The sequence below is a fragment of the Passer domesticus genome, chromosome 2 (genome assembly GCF_036417665.1).
Source record: "Passer domesticus isolate bPasDom1 chromosome 2, bPasDom1.hap1, whole genome shotgun sequence".
Classification (NCBI taxonomy): domain Eukaryota; kingdom Metazoa; phylum Chordata; class Aves; order Passeriformes; family Passeridae; genus Passer; species Passer domesticus.
Genome location: NC_087475.1, coordinates 48,172,415 through 48,187,664, shown reverse-complemented (window position 1 = coordinate 48,187,664; position 15,250 = coordinate 48,172,415). Strand labels below are relative to the sequence as shown.

The 15,250-nt window shown below is 34.0% G+C and overlaps 1 long non-coding RNA gene across 2 annotated transcripts in view; it reads right to left on the bottom strand.

Moving 5' to 3' along the window:
* Positions 1–8,083, bottom strand: part of LOC135295394 (uncharacterized) — a 69,365-nt gene extending 61,282 nt beyond the window's left edge. For both annotated transcript variants that reach the window (XR_010357467.1, XR_010357466.1), the window contains exon 1: positions 7,336–8,083. This is a non-coding gene — a long non-coding RNA (uncharacterized LOC135295394). The remainder of the gene's footprint in view (positions 1–7,335) is intronic.
* Positions 8,084–15,250: the final 7,167 nt, after the last annotated feature.

The window sequence follows — 15,250 nt, the reverse complement described above, 5'->3', positions numbered from 1 at the left end:
TTTAATTAATTACCATATAATTTATTTATCAAAACCAAAGCTGCTATCACCTTGACTCAATTTTTTAAATTTGTTGTAGACTCTTTCCATAGAAAAGAACAGAATTTCTAAAAGTTAGACACTAACAATTATAGTAAATATTGTTTGGTTTCAGTTCACCTGCTTTAAGCTAATAGATGTAACTCAGTTGAGTGCAGTAGATGAGGCTCTAAACTCTAAACAGTGAGGGAAGTGAGGCACTAGAATAGTTTGCCCAGAGCAATAGTGGATGCCCCATTCCTTAAAGTGTTCCAGGCCAAGCTACACATGGGCCTCATAAACTTGGTCTAGTGGACTGTGCCCCTGGCCATGGCAGGAGGGTTAGAACTAACTGATCTTTAATATCTTCTTCAAGCCATACCATCCTATGACTTTATGATTATATAAATAGAAAGTAGTTTAAATATGCTCAAGTATGACTCTCTAGAGTGTTGCTTACTTTTGTTCTCTTTTCAAGTTGTACTCTATGTATAATGCATAGATGAGATCAGAAATAAATTACAGCCTAGATTTAAAGCCATAATTTTTCTGCTGGCATATATGCACACAGTGATCTAATAGTTCTTGATCTTCCAGCTAGATCTTCAGAAATCTTCACTTTAGCTGGTAAAGAACAGCATTTAGCCAACAAATATAAATAACTGATAACATCATAACAACACTAGGCAAATGCCTTGAAGATAAACAGTGACTAATGTAATCCACACCATCTAGGGCATCAAGCACATACTGATTCTTGAGTCAGAAGTTGTCTGTGTAAAATTTGTGATTTTCACCAGACCAGCATCATGTGTTTTGCTTCAGTTCCTGCAAGAAGGCCTCTGGGACTTACTAACCTTTATGGGAAAAGTCTTTTATAACTTATTACCTGTTCTTGAGGGCTTTTTTTAGTTTCCTGTAAAATTTAATGGAGGATAGAAGTGCTATAAAATTCTACAGGAGATGTGACATCTTATAGGAGAAAGACAATTCTCATTCAGTTCCCTAGGTATAACTTCTACAGTATTACTCCCCTATATCACAGTATCAGAGGATCAATTAACTTGGAAAAGACCTCTAACATCACTGAGTTCAACCTCTGACTGAATATCTCCTCGTCAACTAGGCCATGGCACTAAATGTCACATCCACTCTTCCCTTAAACCCCTCCAGGAATGGTGACTCCACCCCCTCCCTGGGCAGCCCATTCCACTATGAAGTGCAATTTCCAACTCATTTATATTTTGTCCTTTTCAGTTTTGTTAATCTGTGTTTTATATGGCTGATGTATACGTAATAACTTATATTTTCTTCAAGCATACTGATCATAATTGTATTATATGCTTCTTAGTGCATTAGATTCCTAAAGAAACCCACCAGACATAGCTGTAGGTGCTTTTATATATAAAGAATATATAAATATTCCACACTTATTAGATTCAGTCATTTTTTTACATTGGTTTCTTCTAAAAAAAATTTTAGTGAAAAATTAAGCTCTCTCAGCTGGTTACCAGCGGTCACTCTTTTTAAAGTGTAATAAGAGTAAGCTTAATAAGCTAACTCTGCGTTTTTTAAATGATAATGTTTTCACGTGAAACAGTTTTTTTGAAAACCCGTTGTTCTAACTTGTGTTAAATAATTCAATTGATTTCCATTCAAATAAGTCAGATGAATGTCTGTACATGGTCAAGTACAGCCATTGAAAGACATGTTCATAAAATAATCCATGCTTTTCTCATGCACACCTGCTAAAGACAGATATATTTTCTAGCATAAATTCAGGAGAATTAGGGGAAAACTGGCAACAAGCTTTTTTGAAAATGTTTTAAAAAGTTTAAACTGAATTGCTTATCATCACAGTTAAAGGTGAACATGTGAAAATGTTTTCCCATAAATGATAAATTATTTTTGTAAATGGGATTTTATGTCAAAAAATATTACCATTTCATATAGAATTCAGGTTAAATTAAGATGTGCATGCTGTGATGCATATTAGGCTAATCATCTCAAGGTCATTCTGTATAAGGCTGGAGCATAGGATCTCAAAGGGACTGCATTTGCTTTGGGGCAGATATTTTCTGTAGAGCACTCCCTAAGTCTTGATTCCCTATGCACATCCTGCTTAGTCCAAGACTGCATTACCCAGATAGCTATTGATGATATCATACCAGGCACTTAAATTTTTTTCAAAATAAACTCAGAATACAAAAAAATCTGTAGTTCTTTGCCATAGTAGTATGTTTAGGAAATTGTTCATAAGTACATTGTCCCTGTAGCTCAAGTCTGTCATTGATGATCAAAGACTAGAAAGGGAACTTTCTGCAGTTTATCTGATAAGCTTGGCAGTAAATCCTGAAGTTCCTCACCTGAAACAATATGAGGAACACAGGTTGTTTTTAAAAAAAAAAACTAGCCCATCTTGAAGCAAAGTGTGAGGCCCTGGAGATGTAAAAGAGAAGATGGAAAGAACGAAATTTGGAACAGATATTCAAGCTTGTCCATTTTAACATTAACCACACTGAGCTGACAGACAAAAATGGTATCAAAGCAAGAGTGGTATATTAGCGACTGTTTTCAGAGATGTTTATTAGGATTAAAATGTTTGGAGAAGCCAATATTTTTTATTTTCTTTAAAAGCTGCTTCCATTTCACTTCAAGAGCTGTGTCCTAACAATACTTTAGGGCTTGAAAGGTAGTTGGACAGACACTTTTTACAAGTGTCTTTAGTGAGAAGACAAGGGGCAAGTTTTACATTGAAAGAGGGTAACCTTAGATTGCACATAAGGAATAATTTTTTTACACTGAGGGATGTGAGGCACTGGAACTGGTTGAAGTGCTGTGGATCCCCATCCCTGGAAATGTTCAAGGCCAGGTTGGATGGTTCCCTGAGTTACCTGACCTAGTGGAAAGTGTCCCTGGCCATTGCAAGGAAGCTAATATTTGGTGATGTTTAAGGTCCTTTCCTATGCAAACCATTCTACAATTTTGTGTGCCTCCTAGTGAATAGTGAGAAAATGTTTTGAGTTTCTTATGTGAAAGATTCAGAGTACAAAGTGCAATAAATAATGTGACATACATTTTTATAACTTATCTTCCTGATAAGGCCCAATATACTGCACAGCATACCCACATCTTCACTTATTTCACCACTGAGTTGCACAGATATGTGGCTGGAAACTCCAAAACAGCATTACAGCCCACAACACTAAAATATGGAAGCTCCCCTTTTCAGCTACCTTGAGCGAAAACTGCCATTAAATTATGCAGTTTTGATTTTGCTACTGGTCAAGAAAAATGAAAACACAACAATCAAAGTTTAATTACAAAAGGAGATATTTAAAAAATGTGTTAAGGCTAAGAATACAGATAGCAAATATTTTTAGGTAAAGTAAACAAAAAAAAATCAAATAATCACCAAAGAAATAAATCCCTTTCACGTAGAACAATCTGTATTTAAATTGTGTGTTTTCTTATATATTATACAGGAAATGCAACATGACAAAAGTTTGTATGGTGGCAAAAACCTTTTAATGACTACTAAATTTTTATTTTATTTTATTTAAAGTATCTATATAATCCTGTAAATTTAATTTTCATTTATATAAAACATCAAATTATTAATGCAGAATTTTTATACAATCTGATCCTGATACCCTAAATAATCCTGTTATGTTATATATAAGATCTTTACTGGGATAAAACCAAAACCACACCTGGCTCCATTAAATAGAAATAAACATTCTTCCTGAAATGTAGTTTTCTAAAAGCAGAATTATTAAAAGAAGTAAATAGTAGGTAGACTGTGAAATTACTGTAAGATCACAGAGATGTACAGATGTATAAATGAAGTATTACATTTTATGAGCAGACTTTGTGGAGCCATTTTGTTGGATTTGAGTCAGAAAGAGCCATTTCAGTGCATTCAGGAGACAGGAAAAGAAACCTCCATCAACCCAGAGGCTAGCAGAAAATTTTCTTCAGGGAAAATGTATCCCCTTCTCATGTCTCCCATTTCAGTATTTAGTTTAATGCACATCATGTATTTGGCTTCTGTCTGTGGTTTTCTTTCCCAGCATAATTTCTGCAACAGATTTGCCCTGAAGCATTAACTACCCTTGATAGTTTTCTCTCTTACTGTGTGATTACTTGCTTAGCATAATGACATTTATGCTTTTTTAGAATGAGTATGGTGTCACAGGAACTACTGTCAAAAAGTTGACTTTAATGTAATATGATAATATAAGTAATGGTAAGAACATATAGAATGTTAATGTAGCTACATTTCAGGTGTCCTGAGTAACCTTTCAGAATTTCTATGCTTTATTTTAGACAGAAAATTTTGACACGGCATTTAAAAAAAATCAGATCTGCAATATGAATATAGCAAAACACAGTTGAACAAAATTTCCCAACAGAACAATTTATTGTCTTTAGAATGAATTGTACAAAAATCCCCAATATCTCATTAAAAATACTAATTTTATCTATGTTCTTCTAATGCTAACCTGCCTTACTATGATATCAAATTATAATTATCTTCACTCATAAACTGTATACTAATATACATTATATTTCAGCAACGTTTCCTCCTATAGTCTTCATTATGTTTCTATTATAAATTATACATTATGTTATATATTTTAAAAATGGAATTATTTTTTATTATCAGAATATATTTTTTCAAGAGATTAGGTCACTTCTTTTATTTATTGGCAAATTCTTTACTTTTAGCTCAAACACACGATGCATTAGTTTTATTAACTGGAATTTGAGGTAACCTACATTCAAATTGCTGACCATTTATTATGTGACTTTGTAGCACAATAATATTGAACATTGCTATACCACCACTTTGATTTTATTAATGTACTAAAACCATGAAAGAATTCTGGAGCATGGATAATTTTTGAATCAATAACGACAATTGACGGTGAAGAAGTTTTAGTTTTTTACTGTTCTGGGCAGTGAAAAGTTTAAGCAACATTACAGCAAAAAATAAACTGGCATAATACTTATATTCTTTTCTTTCTTATTGATTCATGTTAAAAATAATCCAGTGAGGAAGATACTAAAGGACAGGAAAGCAGTCTTTTCTTTAAAAAACACTGAGCAGTTACATTGTATAATCCCACTAAATGTTTTGAGTAAATCTTCATATAAATTCAGGGATTAAGTGAGAAACAAATGAATTTATGAATATTTTTTATTCTCTTGTCAATAGCAAATATTTCCTCAACACATGCTACACAAATACAGAAAGAGTCCTTCTCATAAACAAGCCATTGAAATTCTGTTCTTTTGCATAATAGAGCTGGATTAGTTCTGTTCTGCTTAGTCTCCAGGCCCAGGGAAATGCAAATGCACATGTGGGTGTCTAGCTAATAAGCTATACTTAACTGCATTTAGGAGGTCATATAAATGTTATGTTAAAATTTCATCAGTTTTCACCATTTAATACCACATTATTAATATGAATGCTGATAGTCTCACGTTTTTCTTAATATCAGAAAGAATCAAACACCTTTATATACATTAATCACAATATTTCAGTGTTAAACTGGTTAATGTAGTTCAACTTTATTGAAATTATTACTAACTTTCAAAAACAGGGAATGCTGAATATGATAATTATAATGCCTTGAAAGAAGTTTGGAACAGCCTATGATCTCAAAGGAAAATAAAATCCACTCCTAAAATAACTAACCTGAACAAGGTTTTTATACTTGGTAAGGATAATGAGTTTCTCACTATATACTATCTTCTTTATTAATTATGGAAAATTTCATGGTAGGTTTTTTTTTAAGGCTATTAAACTGGAATATAATTAAAAATATAATAGCTGAGAACAAATGTTTTTGGAAGTATGAGATTAATACCTCTGGCATAAATTAACCGTTATGTAGAAAATATTGGTATATTTTTCACATGCAGCTTTGCCACCACACTTTATTTCTGATCTACAAGATCACTTCTATTCAGCACTTGTGTCTGAGAACAAATGTTTTTGGAAGTATGAGATTAATACCTCTGGCATAAATTAACCGTTATGTAGAAAATATTGGTATATTTTTCACATGCAGCTTTGCCACCACACTTTATTTCTGATCTACAAGATCACTTCTATTCAGCACTTGTGTCTCAGCCAATTAATGAGTGACAATTGTGTCATGTTTGTGAACAGATTCAAATAGTTATTTCAAGTATTAAGCAAATATTCTCTAGCTTTAAATTATTTAAAGTCTTGACCCAGTAATTCTGAGGTAATCACAGTGTTCTTGGGACTTCGGTCTCTCTTTTTGTCAGCAAAAAACTAGAGCTAGTAGAATGCTGTTTGTTGTATTCTTCTGGTGTCTGGATGATTTATACAAATGCATTCCTGCATTTTCCTTATCATCCGTTCTGCTAACTAATTTGAATATTTCTCTTTAATTTTTCATTATATAAATCTTAGTGAAGAAATATGGGTGCTTTAAGGCTTTTATACACCTCATAAAAATCCTTCAATTATTTTTCACAGTATAACATCCAGAAATCTCCAGCACACCCTGCGGCTGGATCTGCATTTCAGTACATCCTGCTCTCGGCAGATTGGACTTGTTGGCCTCATTTCATTTGCAAGGAAAATATGCTTCAATTATCTCCATGAAGAGACCTGCTAGAACATATTTTTTTATTTTCCCCCTGTGGAAGGAAATTTGCATGTTCAGTGGAGTGGTGAGCTAGCACAGTTTCCCACAACATGGAGCTGAGACTGAAGCAAAATACACTTTGTGCCAGAAAGGAAGGATGCAGTGTGGGGCATCCTCACCTCATAGGCATTGCCTTTTACCCCATAATATATATCCTGCCATATTTTTTCATGTCTCATCCTCATGTATTACAACACTACTAATAAATTAATTGAGTTTGAGTCATGAGGTAAACAGACACAAAATTATAAAGCTCACAAAACCCCCAAAAGAGGGAAAAAATTATTCCCAAAATTGAATTATCTTATTTTTCAAGGCATGTAAATATCTAGAAATATTTACCTCCGGTGTTAATGCTCAAATAATAATTTGGAATTTTCTGACAGAAAACCAACTATTACAGGCTAAATTGTTCAAAATATCGTTGCAGCAATTTAACAATATAGTTGATTGAATTCTGGTGCCAAGGTAGTTTCCCCGTTTATGCATAACTTTGCAATAGATATGTAGCCACTACATATTTTTATATGCAGTATAATATGGGATGTTGAGCTCAGAGTTAGATGGAAAATAACCAACGTAACAAGATTTCTCACACTTCAGTTTATGAGGCAGTTTTTTAACTTACCATTCAGGCCCACCAAGACATCTGTCCAGTGCAGTCAGGTGGAGAGGACACAGAGAAATGGCAGAGCACAAGCAGGCAAATATGTGTCAGGAGGACTTGTCTTCTGGCCAGAACCTCTTCCTGAGCAATTCACAGTCTATATATACCAGTTTAATGTCATAATTTTTAAAACACAGAAAAATAAATGGGCTACTTTTGGTGTATTTTCCCATTTTTTAGCAGATTTAGGTGAATAAAGATATTTAATTCCCCAAATTAATATATCTAATAGGTCACACAAGTACAAATAGAATTATCCATATATTAGTATAATTCAAGTAATTTGCAATTCAGCTGAGACATTGTAGACCTTCAACAATTAACTGTTGAAGTGATTAATCCATGAGGAATTTATAAACATTTTTACTTTCTATCACAGAGAGTTTAGAGTACATTTACAGAAGACTCGTGGACAGCTGCCTTTTTTAGTAATGCTTATTAATTGCTGTGGGAGGATAATATCCTGGGTTGACTATATGATGCTTTTATCCCCAATCGTCTTGTTCTGTTTATACTGAATAATAAGTTTCAGACCTTTAAGACTCTCTTCCAGACAGTGAAGAGGGGAGGGAAGAAGCGCGCAGTTTGTTTTCAGACTGCTCTCACTCCTCCACATTCCTGCTCCTGGACTGTGTTGTCTGCGGATGGACAGACAGCTGGACAGAGCTCCTTTTTTCCCTTTGTTTTGCTTTTAGTTAGTTTTAGCTAGCTGAGGTAAAGAAGTTCCCTGGACTGTGATTTTTCCTTTTTCTTGGACCTGTTCAAGCCTGCTCTAGACTGAACACTCAGAAGAGCACCGGCAGCTCCACCTGTGGCCCCCCTGGCCGGGCCTGGGCCACGGCGTTTCCAGCACCAGAGAGACTGATCAGAGACTGAGTGAGCCGAGCTGCAGCCCGGGGAGGGGACTGTTCTGAGCTTGCCTTTTTTTTTTTTTTTTTTTTGAGCAGTGAGAAGTTTTATTGTTTAATATTGTTTGGGTTCTATTGTTTAATAAACAGGTTTCTTTCCACTTTTTCTCCAAGGAGATATTTTCTCCCAAACCGGTTGGAGGGGGGAGGGGCAATTGAATCTGCTTTTGTAGAGAAGCTCCTTTGGGGGTTATCTCCCAAACTTGCCCTAAACCAGGACAGATAAGTTAAGCCTAGTTAACATAACTGCTATTATAAGCCCATGAAATTTACCATCTGTTTCTATAAGTTGTCAGTAGATGACCAGCCTCTAGTTATGAACCACAGATAGAACTTTGAATATAGGAAATGGACAGTCAAACTACACAAGCTGATCATAAAAAATGGCAGCCGGTCCAGAACTGTTTTCTTTTGACTGCCAAAACAGCAACATCAAGTCAGACTCCACTGCCTTCTGTTCTTTTGTTCTTTTGTACCGCTACAAAAATCTAACTCCATTTTCTGTATTGCCATATATTGGAGCCCTGAAGGAAGAAAGTAGCTTTCTCCTTAGAATTACCACTCCTTCATTCCTCTCCTCCAGGATAAACTAACCTCTACCTCTCCATGTTTTCTCTTCTGTATTTATTCAGTTCATCCTCTAATTGAACAGAAACAAATAAGTAAGAAATTGAATTGGAGATTTCTGTTACAGAAGGGAGAACTGGGAATCATCCGGTTTTGTCTAAGATAATCTTCTTAGTTGCTGATACAGTGCTGTGGTTTTCCATGTAGTATGAGAATAATGTTGATAATACATTGTTTTAGTTATTACTGAGCAGTGCTTGCCCTAAATCGAGGACTTTTCTGTTTCCCAAGCTCTGGCGCTGAGAAGTTGCACGGGAAGATGGGAAGGGGCACATTCTGGACAGCTGACCCGAGCTGGCTGAAGGGATATTCCATGCTTCAGGAAGTCATGCTCAGCATATAAACTGGGGAGACCTGGTTATGAGATGGGAGAAAGAATAAATTTCTACAACCTTTAAAAATATATATAAAAACTGTCTCATGATATTGCATGAAAATTCCCATGTGGTTGATTTGCTATAACAAACTCTCCACTCAATAACTTTTTCAACAATAGACTTAACTAATTTATGCTTAAAATACTTGAAATGTAGTCCCACAAAAATTCTTTCTTGCCAACTATATAATTAAATAAATTTCAGGCAGTTAATTTTGTGAAGGAATTTATTCTTAGATCCTATTTTTAGTGAATATTCACTCTAGTATATCTAGCTTGCTCAGTCTAATGCTCTGTTGTTCTCCACTTAGTCTATATAAGAATAATTAAAAAGTTTTCTAAAATTTACAGTTAAAAAGTTTAAAGCTTTTTCAACCTAACCCAACTACTCTGATTTTGGAAGTTAAACTTTGCATGTTGATCCCATATACAGACTGCTTACTAATTTACAGGAGAATTTCAAGTTGATTTCTCAAAGATTTTTTCTTTTGGAGAGAAAAGAAAGGAAGAGAGAGTGATCTTGTAGAGCATGGAATTAGGGATTAAGCCCCTTTTTATATTTTAATAACGTAACATAAAAATTGCATGTTGCCCCACTATTCTGAAAGACAGATAATTAGAAATAATGTTCAAAAAGTAATTTGAAATAATACTCTAGATGCAAGAATTTCCTCCTTTCCTGCAGTCACTTTACTAATTATCTGGGGAAAAAAAAAAAAAAGTCTGTGTAATCCTATTTCTATTCAGTAAAGTTTTCACTGAGGGAAAGATAATGGTATACACTACTATGAGAAATTATATCTGATCCAATGAGCCTGAACTTCTGTTGTATAGAAACCTAATTCTGTTGCACAATGTTATGCAGAAATAAGGGAATATGGAGGAAATCAGGTGTTGCATCCCACAGAGCTCCTTCCACTAGGGGGAGATGAAACTGCATGTGAATATCAGACACTGTGATCACATTAAAATGTTTTATAGAATAATGTACCATTGCTTTCCCTTCTCTGCTTTGGAATTCACAATGTACTAGATCTCTAATGTCCAATACTATCTCCTGATGGTATTTTTTGCCAAGGTTTCAAACCTTTAACAAATATTTTGCTTCTTACTGGGCAAAAGATAACATAGAGAAAATAGTCAATACTTATGTATATAATCAACATATATATATGTCTATATATAGTCAGTATTGTGCAACTTCAGTGACATTATATCAAGCAGTAGCACCAACTATTTTTCTTGTTTAAAATCCTCCATGTTCATAATTCTTATATAGACAAAATTAAGAAAGTATTAATTGTTACTAATCCATAAGTCACTTTTAATAGTTCAAGTTATGCATCATAACTTCTACACCATTATTTGTGTGAAAGTAAGTAAGAAAGAGTTTTATTGCACAGACTTGTAACTATTTAGAGTATCTATGAACATTTCAGAGTACTGGATTTTCATCTTAGTCTGTATTGTAAAAAATGATACTAGCTCTAAATGTCTCTGTCTTTGTAGACAGAGAGGAAACATTATCACTTTGTTTCTAGAATTATTTTTGTCCTGCTTTGGCTACTTTTACAAGGTGGATCTAGTAAGTACACTTGTAAAATATTCTGTTTTCCCTCTCCATCCCTTTCCTTCTTCTTCCCCTTAGATTTTGTTGCTAGTCATGACACAATATGGCCTGGGATATACCTTTGGTCAGTTTGGGTCAGCTGTTCCAGCTGTGTTCCCTTCCAACTTCTTGTGGTCCTCCAACCTCCTTGCTAGAGAGGAGGAGAGAACCAGAGCGGAGAGAAGAGAAGGCCTTGACTCTGTGTAAGTACTTCTCAGCAATCTTTAAAATATCTGTTTACAAAACTGCTTCCAGCACAAACTCAAAGCACAATACCACAAAAGCTGCTCTGAAAAAGTTTAACTCTATGGCAGCCAAAACTGGTGAGATCTTTGTCCTTTATTCCATACTGATTCTTTCATGCTCAGGTCCCATGCTATCTAAAACATCCTCATTAGGCACCACCCCCTTCTTGTCCTTTGACGTATTTGCAGTGATATAATTTCCTTAGTCTATGGACCAGCGCTACAGGATATCCTATCCAAAATATACCTCAGGACAGAAGAGGTGGTGCATTGCATGGAGCTTCTGGGCTCCAAAACCAGCTCAGCTCAGGTCACCACTGACTTACATTGTCTGTCTATGTACAGCACTTTCTGAAGGCTAAGAAAAGATAATTGCACTCATGATTTACTTCTTTTAAATCTTTCTTAAACGAAAAGGAAGACAGACTCTATGCTGTGTTTTCTAGGACTGCTTTTATGACAGCTACTTGTCTATAGATAGGTCTTCAAACCTGTGCATTGAATAGTATAAATTCTCTAATTTCCTCATTATATTCTTTTAAACTCTATGAAACTATTTGGCCTCTTTTAACTCTTTTTATTTCCTTCAATACTTTAAATTCACCAAAATTTTTAAAATGCAAGTGTTTGTGTTTTGTTTTCAAAAAATTTTTTTTTTCTTTTGAAATGACTTTAAGGAAGCATAGTAATTTGTTTCTTCACAAAAGTGTATGTTACAGGAAATATTTCCAAGACTTAAAAGCAGTTCTATTCATATAGCTTCTAGCAAAAGCAACTGATTTAAGAAAAGGATAATTGTCCAAAGACATTAAAAAAACCCTTTATCGTAATCAGAAAAACATATTTTAATTATTTTTATTCCTAATATATATAGATTGTAAGTCTTTGCAAGTACCCACTCATGGGCACTTGAAACAGAAAGACATATAGATTTTAATCAAGCTTCCTGACTTTTGAGAAACACTTAAACCTTTTTTTTTTCTTACCATGTAATCAGTGTTCATCTTCAAAATTAAATTCATTATACACTTTCATTGCTAATCTTGGCAGCAGTATTTAATTCCTGATATTCATTAATTCTTCAATCAATATGTTTTATTCACACAGACATTTAATTATTGGATATCTGATAGCTTGGATATGTTTGTGCCTTTGTGTCTGTGAGTACATGCTGGTGTGTATAAAGCACACATACTAGGATTATGTAATATAAAAGTAACAATGAGAGTAATTTTTAAAAATATCAGCCAGAAGGTCAAGCTTCAGAAATAATATTCAGAGGAGATTAAAGTACAGTAGGCTTTGACTGCCTCTGGGAAACACTAAAACCTTCCTGCATTGAAGAAGTTGTTTCACTCTAATCAGAGCAACAGTCACAGCCTACAGACTACTGATTTACCCCAAGAGTTCAAAACTGAAGATCAATCTATTTATAAGCTTTCAAAAAAAAAAAAAAAAAAAAAAAAAAAAAAAAAAAATCCAAACGCACAACATGACCATGACTCTAACACACATACATTTTCTGAAAACAGAGTGCACCCTTGTCTTGAAAATCCACTAAGGAACTGGAATACATACCAATATGTATTACAGAGGAGGAGCAAGAATTGAGTAGGAGAAAAAGCAACATAAACAAAAAAACAACCAGATAGCCTTGCCTTTGGAGTTGGATTACTCATGTGTAAATTAAGCACATACATAAATGAGAATTTTCAGGTCTAGGGCCCTAGGCCATCATTTGTGATGTCTGATTTACAAGAATATTATTTTCTTCAGTGTGCCAATTACTTTTTGCTCAACTTACAATAGCTTCAAAATAGATCATTAGCCAAATAGCAATTACCTTGGGCAAAGAACACCTCTTAACAATGCCCAAATTATTTGGCTCATGGAAGCAGTGCTACTTGTGAAATTAAACTGCAGCTAAAAAGGAGAGTTTTAACAAGGGGCTTACATTTTAAATAATTTCAAATGCAATTTTTTTCAAGAGTAATATTTAGTTCCAGGCATGTTATAATTTCAGTATTAGCAAAATGAGATTTACCTTAGTTCTGAATATTTGTTTTGGAAAAATCTGCTATCCTGTAAACTGAATGTACCAGCTGCTGGCTACCTGCAGTTATGTTTTAATAAGATCATTAATTATAAAACAAGGCAAGTGCTAAAAATTAATAATCTTAACTAAAAATGGAATAATCAATAGAACTGTTGCATGTACACCTGCCATATTCATCTAAATCTATGAATGTTTTACCATTTAAATTTGGGCATTTGTTACATAAAATAATGCTACAAGTCCAAATAACCACAAATTCTACTAAAGAATGAGCAGCAAAATTTAAAGTGTAAGCTTATAAATTAATGTATAACTTGCAGAAGAATAGAATTTTTTCTGTAGTCCTTATTAAGACCAGGACAAATTCCTTCTGCATTAAAGCTACAGATACTTTACTGCTGAATACAGCAAAGACTAAAATGAAAACAAACTTTTCCATAAACAAAGCCAGGAGAAAGATATGACAACATTTCTGTTCCTTTATTTTATCATGAAAGCATACCAAAGGAGCATACTGTCACTAGACCTTTGAAACCACTGACCTTAGGGCCCACACGAGCAATGAAAACACAATTCCCTTTGATCTAGGAAAGCAGATGCTAAACAAACTCATAAACTGGTTATTTGTTAATTCAAAATTAAGAGGAAAAGCCACAATCTAATCTGCACCTCAGTCACTAGGGTTCTTCGGGAGAAATTGTGGAAAATAAATTTCTAAATTTCATTTTCCTTGTTTATTCTGGAAGCCAGGAATACTTTCCTTCTAAAATTATTATCAGTCTGTCTCTCTGAGTAGTTCATGACCCTTCTGCCCTGGCAGATCATGGGATGAAATTATGAAGTGTCACCCTCAAGCAGGGTGAAAAAGAATATGCAATCTCCTGAGGATTTTTCTGCCTGCAATACTTTAAGCACAAGGCAAAAACAAAATCGTCTGCCCACCCCAGCCCTTCAGGCCTGAGGAGGGAATGCTTGGCTCACAGAGAGGGAAGGTGGGAGGCTGTGAATCATGGAAAGAAAGACTTCACTATCTGGCAGTGGTACACTGAGACTCAAATTTCATTTATTTGAGAGAAATGGCACTTAGGACTTACTGTAACAATGCTTTGAATATATTTCTTTAACATTGTGTAATTACCACACGTAATATTTAAAATCTGAGTAGAATCCGGGTCAGAAAATAGTGTCAGAGTAGGGTTTCTTATTTCTTTTTTTTTGCTGTTCTATTTATTTCCAAAAGGTCAAACATTCAAACTTGTTGATTAAAATACCAGTCAATGTTTTATTTTATGTCTAATCTTGCTTTTATTTGTTCACACAAAGCAAAACATCTCATGCTGGCTTTTGGTTGTTCTGATGGTTCTGATGTCAGCAGAATTTTACTTTCAGCAAGTTTCAACTGACTGAAAACATCACACCACTGTAAATATATATAATCACCATTGAATGATAGATTTATTAAAGAAAGTCTGGAATGATAATTTTCAAATGAATATTTTTGTCCCTACAGATCTTTTTTCTAAGAACTCTAACATAATCTTTTGGCATAAAGCTTATGGTATTCTTATTAAGGTAATTGAAAAGATTAGTGGAGTGAATAGATTAGTGGTGTGAATTCTCTTGTCAATAGTAAAATTTAGAAAGCAAAATTTAGGTACTGTTCTGCAAATAAATCTTTGTGCTCAGGTTAGTTCAATACATTAACTATAGAAGTCATGGAGAATATCACTAACTACTGAATTAACCTCTCTTTTCATTTAAATATTGGCTATATATGAATAATCATCTTTTAAACAGTGCTGTTTGATTCTTCCTCAGTGCATTTCACAGGTTCTTTTCAAGTGTCTACTGATAATACCAGAACTAACATATGGCAAACTAAAAAAAAAAAAAAAAAAGAAAAAAAAAAAAAAGTTAAATCAATCAGACACACAGTTACATTCCCTTTGTTTAATTTTTTTGGTAATCAATTGAAATTAAGCATCAAAATACACTTAGTGTAGCAGGCTTTGTACCTAGTAAAGAAACCATATCAGAAAGAAAAAGTGAGACAAA